Source organism: Pelodiscus sinensis, chromosome 7 (genome assembly GCF_052426305.1).
Source record: "Pelodiscus sinensis isolate ZL-2025 chromosome 7, ASM5242630v1, whole genome shotgun sequence".
Taxonomy (NCBI): Eukaryota; Metazoa; Chordata; order Testudines; family Trionychidae; genus Pelodiscus; species Pelodiscus sinensis.
This window is the reverse complement of record NC_143058.1, coordinates 40236189-40261726: the sequence shown is the minus strand read 5'-3', so window position 1 is coordinate 40261726 and position 25538 is coordinate 40236189. Positions and strand designations below refer to the sequence as shown.

The following is a 25538-nucleotide window of genomic DNA, read 5'->3' as shown; positions in this document are numbered from 1 at the left end:
TCCAGAGTTAGTGGATTTTGTGGCCTCTTTAGGCTCTGGAGTAGGAACGAAAATGAGGGGCTCAGTGTGCGGAACAGGACTGCCATCGAGTGGGGTAGGGATGCAGGCCCTGGGTGGGAGGCGGGGTCCAGGATTGGGTGAGTAAGGTAGGGTCTGGAAGGGAGTTTGGCTGCAGGGCTGTGTCTACATTGGCACCCTTTTCCGGAAAAGGGATGTTAATGAGACAAGTCGGAATTGCAAATGCCACGGGGGATTTAAATATCCCCCGCGGCATTTGCAATTCCGACTTCTCATGAACATCCCTTTTCCGGAAAAGGGTGCCAATGTAGACACAGCCCAGGAGAGGGGTGGAGGTGGGGGTAAGAGAGGGAGTTTGTGAGCAGAAGAAGGTTGGGGGGAATAATGCAGAAAGGTTGAGAGTGCCTCTCCCCCACTAGCTATTGGGCTGCAAAGAAGTGGGGAGTCAAGAAAAGTGCAGCTTCTGCAACTTGTTTCCCCCTCACAACTTCCCTCTGTTCCAGCCTCACTCCCCTAGGCCCCATGATCCCCTGCATTGCCCCATGCCCCTCAATGCAACCCCTGTCCCTCCCGTCCTTCTTCACCGCTCTATTGCTCCCCCATCCCTGTGCCCCCAGTGCACTAACTGGCAAGGCAGCCATGCTGGGACTTGCACTAGGATGAGGAGAGTGGGTGGCAGGGACAGAGTCTCTTCCCTGCCTGGCCAAGCCCTTTGCCTACAGGTGGTGACTCTGGGGCTGGAGCAGGCAGAGCCCAGGGCTAGCTCCCGCTGGCCAGGCGCAGTGGGGCACTGGGGAAGGGACTCCCTGACCCTGCACACAGCCTGTGGGGAACAGTGCAGCATAGCCCAGTCCCCGGCATGCCACCTGTGCCGGCTGCCCAGCCCCAGCTCTGCAGAGCAGGCCTAGCCTCGCCCCCTCCTGGAGCAGGAGACAAGAGCCAGAGATGCAAGTGTGCGTGTGCTTGCACCTCTTTCTCCCCCTCCCCTTATAAAGAGGGACAGCTGCCCCTCTTTGACCTAGCCCAGCTAGAGCACGGTGCAGTCTCAGTGGGTTGAATGCTGCGGGGCAGCTGCCTCTCTTTGTTGCAGCGCAGCTGGCTGCAGCATTTAGCACACTGAGGGTGCACTGTGCTCCAGATGGGCTGGGTCAAAGAGGGGCAGCCACCCCGCCAGCTGGCCACAGCGAGAGACTCCTAGGGGCACTGTAATAGACCAGTTGATCACGATGGACCGGTTGGTGACCACTGATATAAAGGAAACAATTACTACCCTTGGCAAGATATGAACAAGAATTGCTGAGCCCCTTGGGTGAGGGGGAGGGGTAGCTCTGTGTTCCCGGGAATGGGTGGGGTGTTTTCCAAAATATAAGGACCAAATTAAATACTGGTGTAAGCAGATACATTTCAGTAAAGTCAATTGTTGTGTGCTAGGGATGAATTTGACTCCAATGGGATTTGTTTTGTCTTTGTACTTGAAATGTTAGTTTAGACATTAGTCATTTGCCTTGCTGCCTTAAGAAGAAAGTCTAAAGAGCTAAAAGTAGGTCTGTGCGGGGTGTGTGTGTGTGTGTCAGAATTGCAGTTGTGAGGTACTTTTTCTAAATATTTATAGACCTCTTTGCCTTCAGCCAAAGCATGACAAACAAGGTAATTTAAAATCTCTGGTGTGATTTATTTATTTATTTATTTTTAACTGATGTTGAAACTTGACTTCTCTGGGATGAATATTGGGTCTCATCCAGAGACACTATATCAAGACCAACAATCAGGGGAAATGAAGTTTCTAATCTTATACACCATCTGGGGAGAAATTTATAGCAACTATTTTAAAATAACAAGACTACAGACTACTTTGTTTTGTACTTAAAGGAAGCTTTAATAAAAAAGATTGGTTTCCACTGAAGAAAAGAATTGTGCCTTGGGATCCTATCAGTTCAGCCACTATTTCATTCTTAATTTAGAAAAATGGAACCTATTTCTAAATCCCTCATTCAAAAATGGAGGCTATACACATGGCTCAAATCTCTCATGTTCTTTTTAGTTTATTCCTTTTTCAAGAAAATAACTTTCCTAATCCTGCTCTTTTGATGTGAAAACCTGTCAGCTGAATCAAGACTCTGGTAATCTATAGTGCTAGAGAATTTGAATCCTGAAAGTCAGTCATTGCTATTTTATTACTTTGAGTGAAAGTGTTTTGTAATTTTGCTTCCAATATTTGGCTGCTTTCCTTGGGAGAGAAAGAAAAGTTGTTGTACGGCCTAATTTTTCACAGCAGAGGTAGCAAAGATTCACCAGTATGAAGACTTTACAGTTTGGAATAATATCTTTTTATTAGGTAACTCCTATGTTGATTGACAGCAATGATTACTTTTTATTTGCCCTCCAGCTCTGAAAATTGGACATAAACATCTAGCTGCTTCTATGATGTGAGAGCTGGAGTTGCTCCAAATATATATTGATCTGTGATGGTCTATGTAGGCTTGTTGGAATTCCATTGACTTTAGTGGGGCTCTGAACAAAAGTGTCTGAGTTTTGTATTATTAGCTCCAACTAAGGCCCAGAATAATATTAGGATTAGTTGGTTTATTTGATTAGCTATCTAACAAAAGCCTTCTTTCTTCTTCAGGTGTGACAAATTTGGCTGCAATCTCTCACTTCCCAGATCTGACTGGCCTTTATAATCACAGTTTTTTGGAAGACTTGTCCTAACAAGAAAAGGTAGGAATCTAGTAACTCTTGATACATGTTGGATTTGATTGGATACATTCTAGTCATTGTTTTGTGAAGATAATGCTTAAATGTGGTTAAGAGCTACTCTTTGGTCTTCTAGAGAGAAGAGTAAATAATTCAATTTCAGAACCAGATCCTATTGCAGCCTACACTTTTACTTGGGTTAAAGTCAATGATGTATTGTTACACAGCTGAAGCTTTCTTATTTCTGAAGTCTGCTGAAGCATTTGGAATGTTCTAACACAGATTGGTCATTTAACAGGCTCTTTTTTCAGTCTTTCTAAACAGGAATACATGTATTAGTTAAGTGACTCTATTCTAGTCCTATTAAAGTCAGTGAACAAAACTCTGATTCTATTCAGAGCAGTAGTAGGCCTAACATGTGAAAGAGATGTAGCCTTTCAAAGTCTCCATTGCAAATGGCTTCTCGCTAAAATGTTTGACTTAACTCACTTCTCAGTTCTGAATATTATGTTGTGAGTGTAAATGTAGACCAAACTTGGCTACACACTTCTTAGTAAGAGGTTAACAAGTCAGATGATATGTGGACTAAAGATTTATTGAATATATTTTAAAGGATTTGCAAACACATGAACAAGGTGGAATTTGGAACTCCCTGGTAAGCTAAGTTAAGGTTAGGTAAGACCACAACCACATTCCATGACAACCTATGGTGTGCCCTAACAGCTCTGTGGGTGAACATGTTGAAAGGATAGCCACTTGATGCATGACTACATATATTCACTGGCTGTAAATCTTTATCCCTGCATGTGTGATGTGCAAGTCCTGGGGCTCCCAATACCAGTCAAGGTGGCAGAAAACAGGTACCAAGGAGTTGTGGATCTGCTGTATAAGCATGTTCTCTATAGATTGTGGCTAGATTTCTCACTTTAGTCTTAACTGTGGTGAGGGACAAATGTCACTTCTAATGAATAAATGTGTATATCCATGAGATTCAATGATACCTTTGGTTTTGTGGGATTGGTGCTCAAAATGCAGTTTGACTTGTTTCTTAAGATGCATATTCTGTAGGGTATGTTGGTGACAAGACTCCATGATCTAATAAAGTTCAGAGTTGTATTATCTGTCATCAATCAGTTTGGCTGCAATACCTCTGAGGTTGTTTTGAGGGGTTTTTAGCAGTCTTTTGTAAAACCATTTCTCATTCCTAGCTCTTTTTTTCCCAAGTATATTTTCATTTAGTAGGTTGAATTCCCTTTTGTGAATCATTTTTTTTTCTCCCAAAGGCACAATAAATTGATGGCAGGAGAAGGCAACTGCCCTCTCTCTTTCTTTCTAACACATGGTCTCACTTTTTCTTTTCAGCCTTGCTTTTCTATTAAACAGTTCTCTGTAAAAACAGGCCATAATCTCTATATATCACCCAGATTACTTTGATGTATTATCTATTTCTTATTCATATTGGTTTAAGAAAAAAAATTCATTGAAACGGCTGCTAAGTTTTATCCAATTTAGTAATCACACACAATTATTGAATATTTTTGTACTTAATTTTTAATGTAAAAAAGTGCATCATTAAATAAACTGTTGCTTATATCTCCAGTGTACTTATGACACAGTCTTTCAAGCTATCCAGGTTGAATTTCAGTTAGGACATTTCTAAACTAGTATTTTCATATATATTTTTATAGCACACTTTTACCCCAACAGTTTTGATAAATTTCTCTTGATGTTGTGAAGAAGTTTGAACAGCAAATTAATAGAGCTATATGAATGCTATTGATTTTCACAGATTTAGACGCTGTTAAAATCTTTGCACGTATCAAGTCTCATCTTGAAATCTACGGGAATTTTGCATGAGTAGTGACTACAGAGCTTGGCCTCTTGCAGTATTGAAATATATAGAATAATAGGTTTTTATTAGGTTTTAAGATTGTGTACAATTGTAATCCACACACCTGCTGGGTGTAGTTCACTGTCCCATGTAGTGATACTTATTTCTCTCTCTCTCTCTGTAAGTGGTCTATTGAGTCTGCTCTATGGCCTTAGCTGAGAGCCAGCTGGCTTTTATTCAAACTGTAGAGGCTCATGCACTAAGTTCCAAAGGTCTCAGGCTTGGTTCCGCCTGTTAGTGTTACACATGGGTGGGTGAGGAGGAGAATTTGGGTACAACTTCAGATATGAATTAAAACCTTGCTGTCTTATAATAAGACAACCCACTATGTAATTCTGGCATGAGTGGCTTTTTTTTAAATTGTGTCTTTAGGAGTTCAAGCTAAACAAAAATAGAGAGAGAGACCTGCTTCTGCTTCAGTCATCATCTTGACAATCTGAATACAAAAATGAGCGACAATAGTTATACGCGTTATAGAATTATTAAATCTCTTAAAATAGAGGCAAATTGAAAATAGTATGGAAGATTAATAGATTTTAAGGCCTGAAGGGATCATTATGATCATTTAGTAAGAAAGACTGTGATTAGAAAAGGTTTACATTGTAAACCTTTTCTCCTATTACACTGTATTAGTTACATGGTTCTGAAATCCTTGACCATTGTTTAAAAAATTGATGCTTATCTGGTTTTCCCTCTTGTAAATAACACAAGGAAAAACAAATAGATACACAGAGACAACATGCAGACACACTGCTATTTTAGTTTCTCTTCAAAATAAATGTGTGAGCAACCCAAAGGAAGGATAAAGTGGGCAGGTATAGAATAAAGAGAGAGAAATGCAAAACTGGTATCTGTTTTAGTGCAACATCCTGAGAGAATAAAATCTGCAGTTGGCTGTGAACTCCTCAGCAGCCACTCTACTTGGTAGTCTGAGCATTTTTCTGTAACCGTTTTGAGGGCTTATTTTTACTGATTACTCTTTTTTCCCCCCCCTTCTTCCCCATTTCTTTTTCTCATATCGCCCACCCTCCACACACTTTCTATAATTACATTTGTTCTGCTTTGTGGTTCTACTCTGAAAAGTGACTGAATAGGGCACCCTTTGCTCAACGAATCTGCTTCCTGTGCCCATTCAGAGTCACGTCTGCTGAATGACCAATATTTTTTTTAAACTATTTTCCCCTCCGTATAGCCGCAATGGCTCTGCAGAGCTATAAGAGAGTGAGATGGATTCTAATCTGGCTGGTGCATCATCAATCAATGATTGTTCTCTGTTCCTGAAAGCAGCATAGAGCGCCAAAGCACTAGTGTCAGCACACCGTGTTTACGGAACATCTATGCAGAGAGCCAAGTAGGGGGAAGAGTGAATATGAGGCAGAGGGTGTGATCTACATGGAGGTGCTTCAGTGCAATCCAGTGAGGGCAAATAATGGGCCACATCCCAAGGAAGTGTAAAGCGGGGTATCTTCTTTGAAGTTCAGGGCACTACACTAATTTAAACCAAAGAAGATTGCGCCCATGTGTGATTTCCTCCTCACCCTCCTTGTATTGTTATGCTAAAGTAGTAGGTTCTCATCTTTTTACCAGAGTTCTATTTCCTTCTTCCTCTTCCTCCCCCCGCCCCCCTTCCCAGCTTAGGTTACTCTGTAGCAAACTGAACCTAAATTCTGAAGTAAGGGACCCTTGACTGTGTAGCAGACTGGCAATTTACAGCAACTTGCATTTAAACTAAGAAGTTGGGGTCTGACCGAATTAAATATGAAAAACAAAACGGTGCAATAGGCAATGTTAAATTCCAAATTAAATTCCATTTATTTTTCAGTCTCCGCATTATAAGTTATCATTATGGTGCAGATTTTTTCATTAATAATGGGTACCTGAATCATAGAAAGAGTACCGAGGGGGCGGGGGAGAGGAGAAGAGAAGGTGAGGAATGATATTCTGACCAATTGTCTTGGGAAGCTAAATCTTCCAGTTTGATTGTTCATGAAGAAAATATCATTGTCCTAATTTTCAGGTGGTGTGTAGTCTCATTCTTTCAAGTAGATGAAAGTAAAATAGTTTCTGTTGTAACTGTTAAAGGTATTTCTCTGTTTTGCTTACAATTATTGTGCCAGAATTCTTTTTTTATAAGGTCTGACTCGCCTACATAGTCTTATGTGATTAGTTTTGTTCTCACCTTATGGTAAATTAAAACACCACTGCCCCTATCAGTCTGAGACTCAGTCAAAACTAAATGTCTGTAATTTCTTTATTTTTAGTTCAAGAAAAAAATGAATTCCTAAATATTATGGGCAATGTCTGGTTTGAAATAAGGATCTGAATAGCACTAGTCTAGTCCTGCATTTCAGCTACTGTTACTGACTACTCACTATAACTGCATTCACAAATGTTCTGACCAAACAGAGCTAAAAAGCATGTTCATCCGGGCTGTGTATCGGATCCTGGACTATACTTGAGTGCCTAAAAGTGTGTGTCAGTTAGTTTTAGTTGTTTTCATAAAGGAAAAGCTCCATTCCTACCCCTGCATAGCTACATAACAAAACAAATAAAAAAATCTGAGAGGACTGGAGAGGGGAGGAGGGGGCTAAGGGGACATGCCACGCTCTGGCTGTCCTAACGCTTCTACCTGAGCCCTCGCCCCTTCCAGGAGTGCAAAGGGCTCCCCGCCTTTCCCCAGTCTGTCGGCTCCCCTGCTGAGGAGGGCTTTGTTAAAAGCACTTCCACTTCTTTTTGCTGTTTCCTGGTATTTAGAGGCAACTACTGACTAAAAAGGAGAGGCACCTCATACAATTCCTGAGCAAAGTGACCTAACAGATTGTCAATTTCTTTACTGACATAATTGGCCACTATCATGAGGGCACCATGTGGACTCAAAGCATTAAAACCATATGAATGGTAGGTAGGTGCAGTAGAATCATAGATCTGAAAGAGACCTCAGGAGGTCATCAAGTCCAGCCCCCTGCCAAAGGCAGGACCAATCCCAACTAAATCAACCCAGACAGGGCTTTGTCAAGCTGAGACATAAACACCTCTAGCGACAGAGATTCTATCACCTCCCTAGGTAACCCATTCCAGTGCTTCACCGCCCTCCTAATGAAATAGTTTTTTCTAATATCCAAACTAGACCTCCCCCACTGTAACTTGAGACCATTGCTCCTTGTTCTGCCATCGTCACTACTCTGAACAGCCTTTCTCCAGCCTCTTTGGAACCTCCTTTCAAGAAGTTGAAGGCTGCTATCAAATCCCCCCTCACTCTTCGATTCTGCAGACTAAACAAATCCCTTCGTGTCTCCTCATAGGTCACGTACTCCAGCCTCCTAATCATTTTGGTCTCCCTCTCCTGGACCCTCTCCAATGTGTCCACATCCTTTCTATAGTGGGGGGGCCCAGAACTGGACACAATGTTCCAGATGTGGCCTCATCAGAGCTGAATAAAGGGGAATAATCACTTCTCGGGATTTGCTGGCAATGCTCCTCCTAATCACCCTAATATGCCCTTAGCCATCTTGACTACGAGGGCACACTGTTGACTCATATCCAGTTTCTCATCCACTGTAATCCCCTGGTCCTTTTCTGCTGAACTGCTACTTTGCCATTCAGTCCCCAGCCTGAAACAGTGCTTGGGATTCTTCCATCCCAAGTGGAGGACTCTGCACTTGTCCTTGTTGAACCTCATCAGATTTCTTTTGGCCCAATCCTCTAATCTGTCCAGGTCACACTGGAGGGCAGGGTTAGGGTCCAGAGTATCTACCTCTCCCCCAAGCTTAGTGTCATCTGCAAACTTGCTGAGGGTGCAATCCATCCCCTCATCCAGGTCATTAATAAAGATGTTGAACAAAACTGGACCAAGAACTGATCTTTTGGGCACTCTGCTAGAAATTGACCGTCAACCTGACATCGAGCTGTTGATCACTACCTGTTGGGCCCGACAGTCTAGCCAGCTTTCTATCCATTTTACAGTCCATTTATCCAATCACTAGGTTACCTCCCTCCTCCAGTAAGGGCCCCACATCCTCTCTGATCACCCTCTTATTGCTAACATGCCTGTAGAAACCTTTGTTACCCTTCACATCCCTTACCAGCTGCAATTCCAATTGCGCTTTCACCTTCCTGATAACTCCCCTGCATTCTCAATCAATATATTTATACTCCTCCATAGTCATCAGTCCAAGTTTCCACTTCTTTTAAGTTTTCTTTTTGTGTTTAAGCTCAACATGGATGTCCTCAGTAAGCCAGTCTAGTCACCTTGCTTCCCTTGCTGCACATCGGGATGGTTTCTCCCTTTGCCTTTAATAAGGCTTCTTTAAATTACTTTCAGTTCTCCTGGACTCCTTTCCCCTTTATGTAAGCATCCCAGGGGATCCTGCCCATCAGTTCTCTGAGGGAGTCAAAGTCTGCTCTTCTGAAGTCCAGGGTGTGTAGTTTGCTACTCTCCTTTCTCCCTTTGGTCAGGATCCTGAACTCTACCATCTCATGATCGCTGCTTTCCAGGTTGTCACCCACCTCTACTTCCCCTACTAGTTCCTCCCTATTTGTGAACAGCAGGTCAAACTGCGCATGGCCCCTGGTTGGTTCCTTCAACACTTGTACCAAGAAGTTATCCCCAACATTCTCCAAAAACTTCCTGGATTGTCTGTGTACTGCTGTATTGGTCTCCCAACAGATGTCAGGGTGATTAAAGTCACCCATGAGAACTAGGGCCAGTGATCTGGAAGCTTCTCTCAGTTGTCCAAAGAAAGCTTCGTCTACCTCATCCACCTGATCTGGCGGTCTATAGCAGACACCAACCACAACATCACCCCTGTTGCTTCCACCTCTAAATTTAACCCATAGACTCTCAACAATCTTTTCTCCCTCTAAGTACTGGAGCTCCAAGCAATCATACTGCTCCCTTACATACAATGCAACTCCTCTTCCTTTTCTCCCCTGCTTGTTCTTCTTGAACAGTTTATACCCTTCCATGTCAGTGCTCCAGTCATGCGAGTCATCCCACCAAGTCTCCATTATTCCAATTAAATCATAGTTCTTTAACTGGGCCAGGGCTTCTAATTCTTCCTGTCTGTTTCCCAGGCTTCTCGTATTGGTGTACAAACAACTTAGATAACCAGTTCATCACCCTGCCTTCTCCATTCGAATCAGGGGTCCTCCTTTGTTGCTCATTCCTCCTTGTGATTCTTCCAAGTGTCCGACTTCCTCACTTACCTCGGGGCTTTGGTCACCGTCCCCCAACAAACCTAGTTTAAAGCCCTCCTCACTAGGTTTGCAAGCCTGCCTGTGAAGATGCTCTTTCCTCTTTTGGTTAGGTAGATCCCATCTCTTCCTAACAATCCTTGTGCCCAGAAGAGAGTCCAATAGTCGATGAAACCAAAGCCCTCTCTCTGACAGCACCTGCGCAACCACGCATTTACTTCCTCAATTCGGCGATCCCTACCCAGACCTTTTCCTTCAACCGGAAGGATGGACAAGAACACCATTTGCACTTCAAATTCCTTGATTCTTCTTCCCAGCACTACATAATCTGCTGTGACCCGCTCAAGGTCATTTTTGGACATATTGTTAGTTCCTACATGGAGAAGCAGGAAGGGGTAGAGATCTGAAGGTTTAATCACTTTCGGCAGACTCTCCGCCACATCCTGAATGCAAGCTCCCAGTAAGCAGCACTTCTCGAGATTGCAGGTCTGAAAGCCAGATGGATGACTCTTAGGAGGTAATCCCCGACCACCACCTCCCATCTTCTTTTGGGGTTGGTTGTTGTGGAATCCCCATCCCTAGGACTGCACATCACATGCTTTCTAGTAGATGGTGTTCCCTTCTGATTTCTTCCCTGAGAGGTCTCTGTCAAAGCATTCTCCACCACAGTGCCTGTGGAGAGAGTCTGAAAGTGCTTCTACAGGAATGGGGGATACCTGAGTTGGCCGCCTTCTCCTTCTAGAGGTTACATGCTGCCAGTTTCCTTCCTTGTCCTGTGCTGCCCTGACTGGCTCTTTAGCCTGCTGTGGCTGCAGGATTAAATGCTGCCTTCTATCGAGGAAGTCTTCATCCTCTGAGAGAGAGAACGTAGGGTCGATACTTGGGCCTCCAGTCCTCTAATTTTTTCTTCCAAAATGGTCAAGTGAGCCCAAGAATCCAAAGACCCAGAAATGTTTAACCTTTCATATAATCATTCCTGGGGATAAGTGTTCAGAAATAAGGACCAGGTTTGTTTTTAACTGTGGAGAGTTCCAGCTCAGCTCTGTTGCTGTGTTCAAACCCTTATCCTTGCCTTTCTCCTGAGCCAGTTGAGTTCTCGTCGCTTTTTCTCCATGTCAGTGTCTTTGACCCCCCCCCCTCCCCACCACCCCTAGTGACTGGCCGCTCAGTGCTCCTGTTTAGATATCACTCAGACCAACCCTAGCCTATCTTATTACCTTGTGCAGAGGACCCGAAAGCTAAATACCTTACTTGTCCAGAGGGCAACTCTATTTGTCCTCCTAAACAGGATTTTACTCAGCCTGACCTGTGAAGTGATCAGCTGGTAGTGGACAGTTGAGGAGGATTGGGACCTGGGGAGAATGGTATGTGGAAATAGGGGTGCTGCTGCACCCTCTGGCTTGAGGTGGGTTTCCATTATACATTGGGATTACAGTTACGTCAACAGCTCCCAACACTTATTGTAAAAAATTCATAAAGTACACTAAGTACTTCTGAGGGTTGGTTACCTGAGAGCCAGAGTTCAAATAGATGACCAGAGAGACAAGAACAGGCATTGTGGGAAGGGTACTGGAGGTCAGTCAGGATGCAGTACTACACCATGATGTCCACACTAGCACCCGAGTAGACTATCCAGAGTGCAGCACACTAGAGAGAACCCTCTCTATTTAAAACATCTCTCCCCCCCCAAAGACTGCCTTTTTGTTGGTTTTAAACTCTCTTTACAGTGGAAATTAATTGTGAACAGGGAAAAACAACCAAAATGGCAAAACATGTTCTTTTTACTCAGAATTGCTTCCCTGTCTAAATGCTATATGATATGCTATATGGAAAAGTTACACAAGTGGTGTTTAAAGCTTTTATGAATTGGTCTCTTAATGGCTGTAAAAACGATATGCTTTAAATATCTCCTGTATGATTAATACCAGCCATTTTCCACTTTCATTTAAGTATGTTAAAATCTTGTCATAAAATGAGGAAATGGCTTGTGTATTAAGTGTAGTGATTCTTCTAGCCTTTATACATATACTAATTTTTAAAGAACTCTACTCACAATTACTGATTTTTTTTTTAACATGAAACTTCTACTTTGTGTTCTGTTACTGGTCTTCCTTTCCATATTTCATTTTGGGAAATGTTTTACATTCCCAGTTAAATTCTTAGTGCCTACTTTAGCACTTACTTTTAACAACATAAAAGCTTCTTTATTTGTTAAAGGGGTAGACAACGTATAACTTTTAATTGCCAAGAATCACACAGGAGGCTGCATTACTGAGTAATTTGTATTAAACTATCTTGTACTGGAAGAAATAGGATTTCTAACGTAACTTTTCACTTCTGTGTGATATCACCCTAGTAGCAAAGTGAAATCTCTTAAGGATATATGCTTTTAAATAAATACTTTGTAATTTCAGTTATGATTCTGTTTCATATCAGTTAAAAGTCCTACTTCAGACAAACTAAAGATGTTGCTCTGATAGCATTACTAAAGCATTAACATATAAAACAAAGCATTATCAAGGCTGAATAAATTCTATATGTTACGTTAATAGAAAAGAGACTGACACAGATTATGGGGACTGTTGTATTTTTTCCTCCCTCTTTTAGAATGAATTAATAAAAACTTCAAAGCACTTAAAATAATAAAACTAGTTCATTTTTTATATCCCTGTGAATTTTATTTGCCACATTGCATAAAACTATGAGTTAATAAAAATATGTTACTAGCAACTGTAAAATATTCTGTCATTCATTTAAAAAAAGAGCTGGTTCCCTATTGGGGAACTATAACACCATGCAAACTGCCCCAAAGAACTATTTTTACAATTCACTATGTTGATCTTGGTGGATCACAAATCATTTGTCATGCAGAGAAGCTATTAAACCAAATCAAAGAATGAAAACAATTCTCCTGTCTTTGTAGTTAAAGATTTGTCATTGATTAAGTGTAGAGTTACAAATCTGACATGCTGTTGTACAAACTTTAAAGATTTGAAAACAGTTTAAGGCATTATATGGTACTTACCAAATAAAAAGCAGCAATGAGTGGAATCTCTATTAGGTCCCCAAACTATTGTCAATGACTGATTAAAATGATGATCCTTTATGGTATTATTCTGAAGCGCATAATCTGAAATTAAAGGCCATTTATTGACAGTTACAAAATTCATTCTGTTGAAAGAAAGATTTCTCTCAGATATTAACCATAAAATCAATGTTTGTTGCTTCCTACAGAATGCTAGAACAATAATTTATTTTTCAGAGGTATTTTTAGTTGGGTAATTTATACTGTGCTACATAAAGATCTTAGGCGCCATGTCATGAAACCAGATTCCAGCACACAGAGTGAAAGAAACAGATGGGAGTAAGTGGACAGATGGGTAACTAAAAACAAAACAAAACACACACAACCCTTCCCTCCCCCCCAACCCTACAATAACCATTTCCAATACCTGTGTGTTAACTAGCATAAACCAATATACTTTCAGTTTATTGGAAATGTCAGTAATGTTGGCAAATATCTGAAACCTTGGTATGTTAGTGTATATCAGAGAACTTTCAATATTCAGCAGAAGGGTCCCCATGGACAGTTAGTGATGCAGCATTATGTGCACTGTAGATTTACATGTCAGGTTGCTGCTCAGTAAATGTTTATGTAGACTTGTTCTTAGTAGGGTCCACAGGACTGTCTAAATTACAGTGGGGAGCATCCTGGAGCAGCCCAAGGATAGGAAGATGTAAAGATTGCTCTGAGACTTAGTTCAGAATCTCACCATATATGTCTACAGCCCACATACACTGCATGACATAAACAGCAATAGTTTATTGTCCATGCTGCTCCATCAACACGCTTAAGCCTGAGTTATTTAAAGCAGATACATCCCTATGATTCAAAGGTCCATTTCAGACTCCAGCCTCTCTGTCTTTGGCCTCTCTGATAACTGCTAGCCTATTGTTTTTATCTGAACTACAGTCTCTTAGAAATTGGACTGGGAGTATCAATTCAATTTCACTGCTAGATGGTTTCAGTACATGTAAAAATTACATGAATTGATGCTGATTACAGGTTGTAAATAGCAAAAAAAAAAAAAAAAAAAAAAATTCCTAATGTTTAAAACCATTTGTGCAATGAGGCAAAAACATAGCTCAGCATAGAATATATAAGAGAAGAACCAATTTGCTTACATGTCTCATGCCATCATAAGTTGAACACATTATAGGAGAAAAATTGTTTATCTAAAAAGGTTTGATATGCAACTTGTAGAACTGCTTCTGTGATGTTTTATGTCATGTAGGGTTTATCCTTACATGATTTCCCTTTTATAGTTTTCCTATAAGCGTTTTGAAACACAGTTTGGCTTGTTTTTCTTAATCTTTCAAAATAATAACGAGCAAGGTTTTTAACAACCCACTTAGTAAGATTTTGGCTACACTCACAAAACCATGGAAATCTAAGAAGAAGCTGTCAAAGGACACTTTAGATCAACCATATTTACATTGAGAGGCCACTTCTGTGCAAATGGTGTAATTCGTGTACACTGTTTGGAGAGCATCTTTCTTAACGGCTCATATGTGCTGTACAAGCAGGCACAGTAGGAGCTAATATAAAGTGGCATATTGTGCAAAAAACTACCTTGAGGAAAATATTTTTAATTGACACGTTTAATAGGCAACTTTCATATTTAAAGATGCCTCATGGAATTTTGGTTTTATACTGGCGTTATTATACCAAAATTCTATGAAATCTTCTCTCTTTCAGAATTGCGTGTGTGTGTGCGCGCGCACGCGTGCACACACACACGTGGAATGATTGATGTCTTTTATATAGGGTTATCTATAGTAACTCTAAGTGATGTACATCTTTGTTTAGATATTTGACCTAGATCCATAATTAATTCCACAAATCCCAACTGAGACTCAATAAATCAATTTAATTCTTATTCTCCCATGACAGTGTTCAGCAAAATGGATTTTTTTTAAAGTGAGTTGGCCTTTGATATACATAGAGAATATTGTAGAAATGAGAACTCTTTACTGTAAAAGCCGAATTGTCAACCCCATCCCATTATAAATGGAAAATGGTTAGCTCAAGTACCTACTCTTGATGGAAGCATCTTCATACAAGAAAAAGAGAAATATCTACTGTGGTCAACATTTAGCCATGTTACACTTACTGTGCTTTTGTAAGGAACTGGAAACAGTGCAGATCAGAGAATGTAGGTTGTACTTGCTTCCCTCAGGAGCATCACTAAGAATGTGGCTCTTATATTTTTCACTTGATGAAGTTCTCCAGATCTGTTGCTACAGGGAGTACATTACTGTAATCTCAGATAATCTGAAAATGGCATGGATAAAAGACTAAACCTCCAAAAAAATCACTATCTCCTAGTCAAGTAGTGTAGCTGGATTCTGCTGTTCTCTGAGTAGCCACAAGAAGTTGTGGATACAAGAAGAAATAGTTGTTGAAAATTTGATTAGCAATGGATGGACAAACTACTTTAGCCAAGAAGTTAATATTGCCTGATATCGATTGGGGGGGAAAAAAAGGAGAGAAATATCTCCTGGGATTAGTGGAAGAAGGAAATATTTTAGAGATCAATGAAGAGTATATTCATAGTGCCACCCTTTCATTATAAAAGAAGCCCAAATTTGAGGACAGAGAGGGCTCACAATTCTAACACCCTGGACACAGGTAGTGTGAAAACTAGAAAAATGAACATAATTATCAGGACATATGGGCACACGTCTGAAAGATGATTGAAAAATATATTCACTAATGCATTTAATATTTGGAAAGATTCCATGGAGTTACCCTGTGAATAGGAAGTTGTCTGAGGGTGTAGCTTTCAGGACGATTTTTGCATATGAGCTGCCAAAATAGAGCATGTAATCAGTGCTTTAAGTTCTGAGTGTGTTTAATTGCTCCTAGAATTCTTACAAGCAGGCCTGTCTCTGTGGCTACAGTACAATGTTGATTTTGTTCTAGCCTCTTGATGTGCACCATGAATCATTTTTTCTGCATCTTAAATACTGAAAATTGGTGAGAAATATTCTGGATTTCAGGATCATTCAAAACATATCACTTGTATTTTATTATTATTAAATGTCATTCAGCCATGTTACACTTACTGAATAATGAGGCAGCTAGGTTCAGAGATACTGGAAGTGACGGAACAGATGGCCCTGTGAAAGAAGATATGTAGTAGATCATAATGTTCATGGAGCAGTCATTGTTATCTTTATGAAGCCTAAAAACCAAGGGCATCTGGGCCATTGGAGTGTGATCAGAAAAAACATGTAGCTTCTTGTCCATCTCTCTGTTAGATGGTGTAGGTTACCAGGGCAAAACAGGAAACACATATATCTGAGCACTTGGCCACACCTGGGAGAAGGTACTGATTATTTTGGCTCAGTGCACAGTTTTTCTTGGCACTGGAACAGGATGCATACAGATCTCAAATTGATTTCTCAAAGGTCTGGGCTATGGGTCGTGAATTTTAGCAAAGCAGATTATAGAGCATATTTTTGTCAGTTATCCTAAATGTTCTCTAAGTGAAATATATATTTTTCTTTCCTTTTTTTAATGTTAAATCAAAAACATCCTTTCATTCTGTTCATGAATGAGAAATACTAAGCATATGCAGATAGGTGCCTGTTTTGGGGGGATTATGATAATCCCCTTTAAAGAGGTTAATTCAGTACCCTTTTCCACCTTACAGATATATAATATTCTAAATGCCCAGCAAATTTTAACACAGTACTTAGATATGTGTTTGGGGAAAAATCCAACCCAGTTTCACATCTATATTTGTGGTGCTATTAGCCAAGAGAAACCTGTCAGAGTAGGTATGTTGTGGGATTAGTTTAAGTTTCATTCTTACCAATCACCTTGCAAGTGGGCAGGCAAAGAGGCAACTGGCTGAAAGGTTCTTACATTAAAAGTAACATTGGAGTATGAGGTCTGGTCTACACTGGGAAATTAGGTTGAACTTAGCCACATTAGATTGATTTTTTTTTTCTAAACAAAGAGTTCATACTACCAAGCCTGTACTGTTGACTTTAAGGGCCACTAAATAGATCTTGGCACTCCAGCTTTTCATGAGGTGCAACAGTAAATTTTACCTTGCATGGCTGACTTTGGGGCAGTGCAGATGCAGTACTATGAATGCTTGGCTTGAAGGAGGTCTCCCACAGTGCTGTGACTGCTCTGGCCAGGATTCTCAACTCTTCTGCTCACTAGGTGCACAGGAAAAGCCTCAGGAAAATCTACATTTCATTTTCTGTGTGGCCAGTGTGGTGAGCAGATCTCAGAGAAGGCAGCACACCTCAGCAGGACACCTGACCATGAATGCCCTGGGATCACAAATGAGAGCCAGCAAGGAGCATGCAAGAGATCCTGGACTTCACTGTTGTGTGAGGAGAGGAATCTGTTCACACACAACTATGAAGCAGTAAAAGAAACACTGATATCTATGCCAAGATTGCAAAGGCCATGGAGGAGAGAGGATACATCAGGGACACCCAGCAGTGCTGCATGGGAGGGAGGGCAGCAGTGAAGGAAAGGAGTTAAAGCAGGCATACCAGGAGATGGAGGCAAGATTTTCTGAGGAGGCCTGCTTTATTCTGGTTTTCATCGTAGGACACCTTTCCATGCTAGTCCAGCATTAAATGGTCTGCTATCACTGCAGCACAAAGCATTACAGTGTAAGGTCCAGGTTTCTGGCCACTTTCAGTCAGCATCTGCTTCCTATCACTCTGTCTGATTTGGAGAAGACTATCATGCATGGCAACCTGAATGAAGCAGGGGAAGCTGTTAGCTGATGTTCCTGCAGTAAACTTCTATTTGCTTATCCCCAATGAAGCATGGCTTGAGCCCCTGCCAAGCCTGGCCCCCCTCCTACATGGAAGCTCCTCAGGGTCTGCACGAGTCCCTGCCCTTCTGCTACACCCAGACCCCCTCCCAACCACATGCTCCTGCAGGAAGGGAAAGTGGCACTCTCAGGGCAAATGGCAGTCATAGAAAACAAACACATGGTCACAGCATGAGCTCCTGTCTTGCTGCCACTCCAGCCCCTTTCCCACCTAGGTTTGAGTCCTGGCCTGCTCATGACCATGCTTGCCAGCAAAACAAATCCAGCTGCTCTCCTAAGATCTGTGGTGTACCTGCTGCAACAGCAGGCTCTTAAAAGCATAACCATCGCCTTGTACATAACACCTCCCTATTGTCTTTCAACAGATTTTCCTTTATGCTAAGAGATTAGGTTTTATGCTTAACAATCTCCAGTGAAGTCTGCTATTCACTTTTTGTTACAGTGAGTGCAGCAGCGAGCATGGTGCACTCCCCATCTCTGCCAGCAGTCCATCTAGCACAAATCTGCAGGCAAAACAATATACCGTGGATGGCATGTTTCAGGAGCAAATGCAATTCACACTCTTAGACAGGGAGCAATTAAGTGAGAGGAGGAAAATGCTGCAGCAAGAGATGCAAGCAAAGCATGAGGACAGGAGAACATGCAGGGAACTCGATGTGAAGAACCAGGAGAGAGTCCTGATGGTCATGACGTGCATGGTGGACTTCCAGAACATCCACATGCATGGGTACCTCCTACAGCCCTTGAGGACCCATGTTTCCTCAGTATAGAGTTCCATAGCTTCCACTCCCTAGTGCCCTAGAATGCAGGGAGATGAGGAGAGAGTCAAGGATGGCCTCAGATTCAATCTCCAAGAATTACTGTACAGGGGGATTGTAATATGCTGCTTTCCCTTCTTCTCTTCTGTCCCCCCCCCCCCCCGGCCTCCATGCCAGAGTTCCTGCCCGCAACTCCTTTTATGTCTCTGGCTCCCTATGTTTTCTTAAAGCTCATGAATTCTCAACAGTCTCTTTATTGTTCGTGCTGGGGAGAAAGGGAGTTACAGGGTTTACAAGCTAGAATGCTTAATGAAAAGAGCACTACGCTATGAGCAACGTGCATGACTGTCCTATCGCTGCATGGCCATTCGTCAAGGTATTTTTCAAAGCCTCTCTGATTGCCTGTGCCCCTCGCTGTGCTCTCCTTATTGCCCTGGTGTCTAGCTGCTCCAAATTACTGGCTAGGCGCTGTGCCATACAATTTCCCCCTTGCTTTCACAGATATTAGAGCACAGAACAGGCTGTCACAACAATGGGAATGTTGCTTTCACTGAGATCTAATCTAGTCAATAAAACCTTCCTTCCCTTTACAAGCATATTCTACCACAATGCTGCACTTGTTCAGCCTGTAGTTGAACTGCTCCTTACTGCAGTCCAGGCTGCCTGTGTGTGGCTTCATGAGCCACAGGAGCAAGGGGTAGTCTAGGTTTTCAAGGATCACTATTGGCATTTCAATGTCTCCAAAGTAAATGTCCTGGTCTCGGAAGGAAGTTCCAACTTGCAACTTTCTGAAGAGACAGGAATTCCCAGAGATGTGCCCTTTCTGACTATCCCACGCTGATGTCAGTGAAACAGTTCCTGTGATCCACCAGCAACTACAGCATCTTTGAGAAGTACCACCTTGAGATTTATGTACTCTTTGGCAAAGTGGTTGGGTGCTATGGTGGGTCAACACACATCACTATCTTGGCAAGGGAACCCCATCACACTAATGCCATCTATGTCTTCCACATTTCCTAGAGTCATTACTGCTTGTAGCAGAAGGGAATTGATACTACTTGGGTCACAACAGCCCCACTGCAGATTTCCTCATTCAAATTGATTCCCAACTTGATTGGTAGCTATTGGCTATTGCAAGCTTCCACAAGGCTATTGCAACTCACTTTTCAACTGTCAGAGCAAGTCTCCTTCTGGTATTGCTGTGCTTCGGGGCAGGGGTAAGCAATTTGCAAAATTCCATGGAAATGGTCTTATACATGCAAAAGTTTTGAAGCCACTGCTGATTATCCCATAGCTGCATAACTATGCAGTCCTGACAGTCTCTGCTTATCTTAATACACCAGAACCAGCGTTCCACTGTGCCAAGAGGATCCAATGCTGGCGGCATTTCCCAGTCACTCAACTCAAATGCTTCAAGGATGAGTGCGTTCATGGCCTCCCAAGATTTTTCATTGTTCTTGGATATACTCCGACATAAGGCTCATGATGGTTAATGTGATTATCATAGTACTTTGCTGCTGAACGGGTTCTATGCCCACCTGCTATGCCATCTGCATGGATAATCGGGGGGGAAAGGCTCGAACAGACTGTTTGACACTGCTTTCAAGCAGTGGGGGAGGGATAAGATGTGTGCAGTATGGGCTGTTGATGACATGTACCTAGAGCCAGCCACTGCACACTTTTGCTCCCAGCATGCACTGGGAAAAAATCTTAATAAATTCAACTTATCTTGTATTGTAGATAAGGCTTGAGATACTGTACTTGGGTAAGGGAATATACTCCCTCTTCTGTACTTTCTATCACCATGCCACTTCATGCTCCTTAAGTAATATGTGTACTTTCCCTTTCATTAACGTTCTTGTGTGTGGAAGTGTTTTCTACTAGATTGTTCTGAATTTGTTTCTGCTTAACTTCAGAGCTGGCATTAATGGCTACATTGAGACGCTGCCTTGAAAATACATTGGCAAGTCCTATATAATATGCAAGGCAGAACACTGTTTAATTGGGGGCTCTTGATGCCATCGTTCCTGGTCTCTTGAAACATGCCCACCTACTGTTCTAGGTTACTTTTAAATGCTATTTAAAAAACCTTAAATAAATGTAAATAATGGCTCTGGGTAGCTGCTCCTCCTGCTGGCACTGACTGTTCTTATTGAAATTATATCCCTTTTCCCTTGGAAGGAAGGAAGTGAATAGGCCCCAGGCAAGATTTAGCATTTTAAAGCTATGTCTAAAAGCAGTTTAGATCAGTTGGCAAAGGCTATAGGAAAGCAGGAGCAAGGCTGGAAGTGGGGGTTGGGACGAAGAGTGAACAAACTAGAGCATGACAAATATTAGCAAGGAGGGTAGTTGAAAAGAGAGAATGCTGAGAGCTGGCAGAGAGAGCTGAGAGGGAATCAATGACCAACATCATTTAGGAAGAAGCACAAGGAGGGGAGGCAGAAATAAGTGAAGAAGGGGTAGAGCAGGAAAGAGAAGAAAGGAAAGCAAAAGGGGGAGAAATTAGGAGGGTAATTAGACAAAAGGTGCCAGATGAAGGTGGTTTAAGGGAAAGTAAGATCTGTTTTTTGTTAAGTCTCATTTTTCTTTTAAGCCTGCCTGAGCAGCATGTGTGATAAAACAATACATCATTCACAGAGAAATGTGACAAGCTTTTAGAGAGGCATGAATCTCCTCTCCTATAGTGAGCATAGAATGCCTGTGAAGGCCATAAAAAAAAGTGAGACTTCTTTACTATCATACTGAAAAAAGTCATTATTTGCCCAGAGTAATTTAACTTTTCTTTTGTAATCATCAAGCAAGCCATTTGCTTCAGGTAGTTTTCTGACAGGAATTGCATGAAAATGAGGTCCTACTCATGATCAGGGAATGCTTAGTGTGAAGTGTGTATACAAGGTATTTGTACAGGTATCTTTTAGCAGCAAGTCTTGAACTTGTACCTCTAAATTCCTTCCTTTTTTGAAAAGACTGCTGCACCTAATAAGACCTTCAGAACATTGCAGAAGGAGAAAGCTGTGACATTTAGGGAAATGATTTTGAATACTCCAGTTGATTTTTGTGCAAGTTTTAAAAATAGGTCTATGTATTAATAAATATGACTTCCCTAATGATAGGTAGCACGAGGAATAGGAGGCAGAATTTAGCCTGTATCTTGTAAACATGCATTCAGTCAGGTACAAAATATTCAGCTCTCTATTCCAGAGGATATTTTATATTCTACATTTGTTTCTTCTATCCAGTGACATCCTGAACACCAAAGGGGAAAATGAGTGTCCTTGTTTGTCCTCTTAGGCATCTGATTCTGAAGCCTCACATTTAAAATACCAGACTTAATCTTTCCCTGTAAAGTCGGAGAGTGTTGAACGTGTGAGCACAGATTTTAAAAGGGCTGATAAGGACAAGTGGAGTAAGGGAAACCCATCTTGCATTGCTCAGTGTTCTGCAGAATGACTGCCAAGCTACTCTTGCTTAGTAACCAGGGCATAGACAAAGAGGGGAATGTGCAACTAAGTGCCTCATCAAAAGGAGGAGGGTTGTCTTTGCTCTTCTCAACCCCCTCCCTTTTTTTTTAAGTCCCACATGCTTGTATAAGGGCCCAGGAATTCAGGCAGCTCAAAACTTAGACCTACAGAGATGTATTCCTAACCTAATTTATTTTGGTGTATCCTGCTCATGTGTATCCTGCACAAGAATGCCCTTGAGTTGGAGCCTTATACACTGGTTGTACAGAGAACAAGATCTGGTACAGCGCTAGATGGAGATTGCTGAAAACAGGAGACCAAACATTTGAGTTGTGCTATACTGTAACAAGCCAGGACAATGCAAGGATATGCAAAAAGTATTTCCAGAAAAACTGAAGGAAACTGAAAGTGCTATTGTATTTATGCTATTTAAAGGTTGGGACTGGTTAATTGAGTGAGTAAGAATCAAAAGTCACCGCACTTTATCTGAAACTTGCATTCATTTTTAGAACCAAACTTGCTTTGTAGTTCTGACATTCACAAGAGTGCTTTCTGCATACCAATTTATTCTTCTGGTTTTTCTGCTGGCAGTGGCAGTGAAGTTGTCACTCAGGAGAAATATTATTCATAGAAAATTTCAACTTGCAGCCCCCTTTGGTAACTGTAAGATGCTTGCATAGTTCAGATGAGCTTAAGGTGAACCTGAATTTATAGATGATCAAATTCCATATCCTGAACCCTGGGAGAAATGCCCCTTACTATCACAAACCATGTGAAACCAGGGAGAACCATCAGACATTCTTTTAAAACAGTCTGAGAGATGAAATATTGCCTCACCTCCTCCCAAATCCACACTCCTCATTCAGGAGGGCACCACTCTGCTGTCAGGAGGGCACCTGATTTCCAAAACACCACTGCCACTTGAGCTTAAAAAAAAGGGATAGCCAGGGCTGTCCTTGAATTTTATGGGGCCCTATGCAGTACTAATAAACAGGTGCCCCTATGCCTGATGGCAGCTGGGAGGGTGAGACAGTTTTTTAGAGAGGTGGCTTTATAATGTTAAGCAACACACTAATGAAATGTTTTTAAAGCAAATTTTAAACTAGGGTCCTGTGACTACTTAGAGACTAATAATATATATATATAGTATCATGAGCTTTCGTGGGCAAAACCCACTTCTTCAGATGAGCTTAAACAGGGGTGGGCAAAAGGGCCTCCACGGGCTGGATACAGCCTGCCAAGCAGGTGGATCAGGCCTGTGGAGACCCTGTTGTTCCCCTGCCCCCAAGCCAGTTAGGACCTGGGGGGTGGGGAGCATGCAAAGCCTCTTCCCATCCTGCCAGAAGCACGTGGCGCTTTAAAGCACTGCGCGCTGCTTGCAGGACGGGGAGGAGAGCGGAGGAAGCTTCACACACTCCCTCTCCTCCAGGCCAATCAGGGTCTGGGGGTGAGGGAGCTGTGTGAAGTTTTCTTCACCCTGCCCCGGCCCTCTGAGGAGCCCATGGCACTTCAAAGTGCTACGTGCTCCTCGCAAGGCGGGAGGGGGCTTCCCACACTCCGTAGGCACTCATTGGCCTGGGGATGGGAGAGGGTGCCAAGCCTCTTCCAGGGCATGGGTGCCTAGTGGGAAGGGGGGGCAAAGAGTCTCTTCTACCCTCAAACCAATCATGGTCTGAGGGTGGGGTAGCTCTGCCTCTTTCCGTTTAGGCTCCACCCTTTCTGAGGTGGCCCGAGGCTACTTCAAAAATTTTTGAAGTGATCCCTGGGCAAAAATTATTGCCCACCCTTGGCTTAAAGGGAACTGTAGATTAACACAGTAAATTCAGAAACTGACTATACATCTGGGGCTGGCAAATGCCTGTTAAATGGCTTCATTACTGCTTGAATGGCTCTTTCACAGGTTTGATGTACTGCCACTAGCCTGGCAAGCTTTTCACTTTAAGTTAACTAAAGCCTCCTCAGAGGAAGCAGAACCACGGAACAGGGAGAGGAAGAGATGGGTGAGTTGACATTAAGACCCAGTGGTGCCCCAACATTCCCCTATGCCACTGCATATTCTGTGTATGGATAAGGATGGCTTTGGAGGGAGCTCTTTTAGGGTCCGTCTACACTGCACCCTAAACTTGAAATAGGATGTGCAATTTGCATATTGCAAATTGCGTATCTTATTTTGATTTTATTTCAAAATAGCTTATTTTGAAATTTGGCACTTCTGCACAGTGCCAAATTTTGAAATAGTGCTATTTTGAACCATTCATTATCCCTTGTGCAATGAGGTTTGCTGATACGGAGAAATAGAACACTTGTTATTTTGAAAAATATTTTGAAATAACGGATAGCTTGTTTGGACGCAGTATCCTAAAATAGTTGTGCAGTGTAGACATACCCTTAACTAGCAACATCGGTCTGCTGTTGTGCTCCTCCTTGTAAACTAGGTGGCATTAATGGAGGATTTGGCAAGCATGTTATATATATTCAGACAAAATACCCATGGATTTCAGTGCAAGTCGAGGCCCAATAAGAAGAGAAGGCCTGAGGTTGAAGGCTATACTTCATTTCTCACATGTATGGACTTATTGCACTCAAATATTTATGACTAAGAATTATTTACATGGGCATTATAAGATCGGGCCCAGACTAAAAGTTTCAGGATTGGGTCAACTATGGTGAAATTTTCAGAGAGCTTTGCACGTTGCTCTAGCTTTATCACTATTTGAATTCTAATTATATTGCTCCACTTCTCAGTAACTTTGTAATCTTTTTTTAATACTGCAGTGACCATGGCTGAGAATATTTAAAATAAAGGCTTATCATAATATTTTACAATCTCATTAAAACTTTTTTGCATGTCTAGTCTACAATTTCTTCTTTAATGTATACCTATTTTCTTTCTCTTGCTACACTTACTGAATTTAGAGACAAGTTCACTTCATAAAGTGTCTGCTACAGTTAGTGGTTTTGCATTTGTTTTATAATTTCATAAGTCTTGTAATATGTATGTAATTAGGTTCACTGCTTATTTGATGCTCAACCAAAACAAAAATTCACTGCTGGAGCTTACTTTTTTTTAATGAAAAGACAGGTAGAGCGCTACTAATCCTTTAAGTTACTACTTTCAGTTCATCTCCCTCACATAAAATATTTGGAGTTATCCTGACATGATTTAAAATCAGTTCTTTCTTCACTCATGTCTGGTCCAAGAGTATTCTGATGCCATTTGAAACTGCACCAAAGACTTTTTGAAAGTCAAAATGAATTTAAATATACAAACAACAATGCTTGTTGTGCTATTGAATAGTTAATAAATCATTACTATTCAGTGTTGAGAAGAAGCCATACTGTGTATGATTTTAAAAAAAGAGTGCTGAAATCACCATTTAAAAAAAATCGAGAGAGCTAATTAAAAAGAGTTTGGGGAACTTTTGAAGAGTCAAAGTTCATTGTTTATCTCAATGTGACACATGACCGAGCAGGTTCCTACAATATCTTGGGAGCTAGAGGTGTTAGAATGAGGGAGGTGGCGGCAGAGGCCAGGGCTCAATTACTCTTTTTACTGGCTGTAAGGGGGTAATTTACTGGCTGTAAGTGTTAATGGGGGGAATGGAGAGGAGCAAGCAGGGGATAGGGTTGTGGGGGAAGGGTGTGGGAGAGT

At 41.7% G+C, this 25538-nt stretch overlaps 1 protein-coding gene across 14 annotated transcripts in view; it reads right to left on the bottom strand.

The window, feature by feature from the left end:
* B3GALT1 (beta-1,3-galactosyltransferase 1) overlaps positions 1 to 25538 on the bottom strand; it is a 377442-nt gene that overhangs the window by 98470 nt on the left and 253434 nt on the right. For 9 of the 14 annotated variants that reach the window (XR_016350045.1, XR_016350044.1, XR_016350043.1 and 6 more), the window contains 2 exons: positions 15926 to 15979; positions 12822 to 12926 (listed from right to left, as the gene is read on the bottom strand). The gene's annotated coding sequence lies outside the window, so the exon portion shown is untranslated. Of the gene's footprint in view, positions 1 to 12821; positions 13170 to 15925; positions 15980 to 25538 lie in introns of those variants that run through there. The other 5 variants (XM_075933542.2, XM_075933543.2, XM_006135769.5 and 2 more) reach the window with 2 other exon arrangements.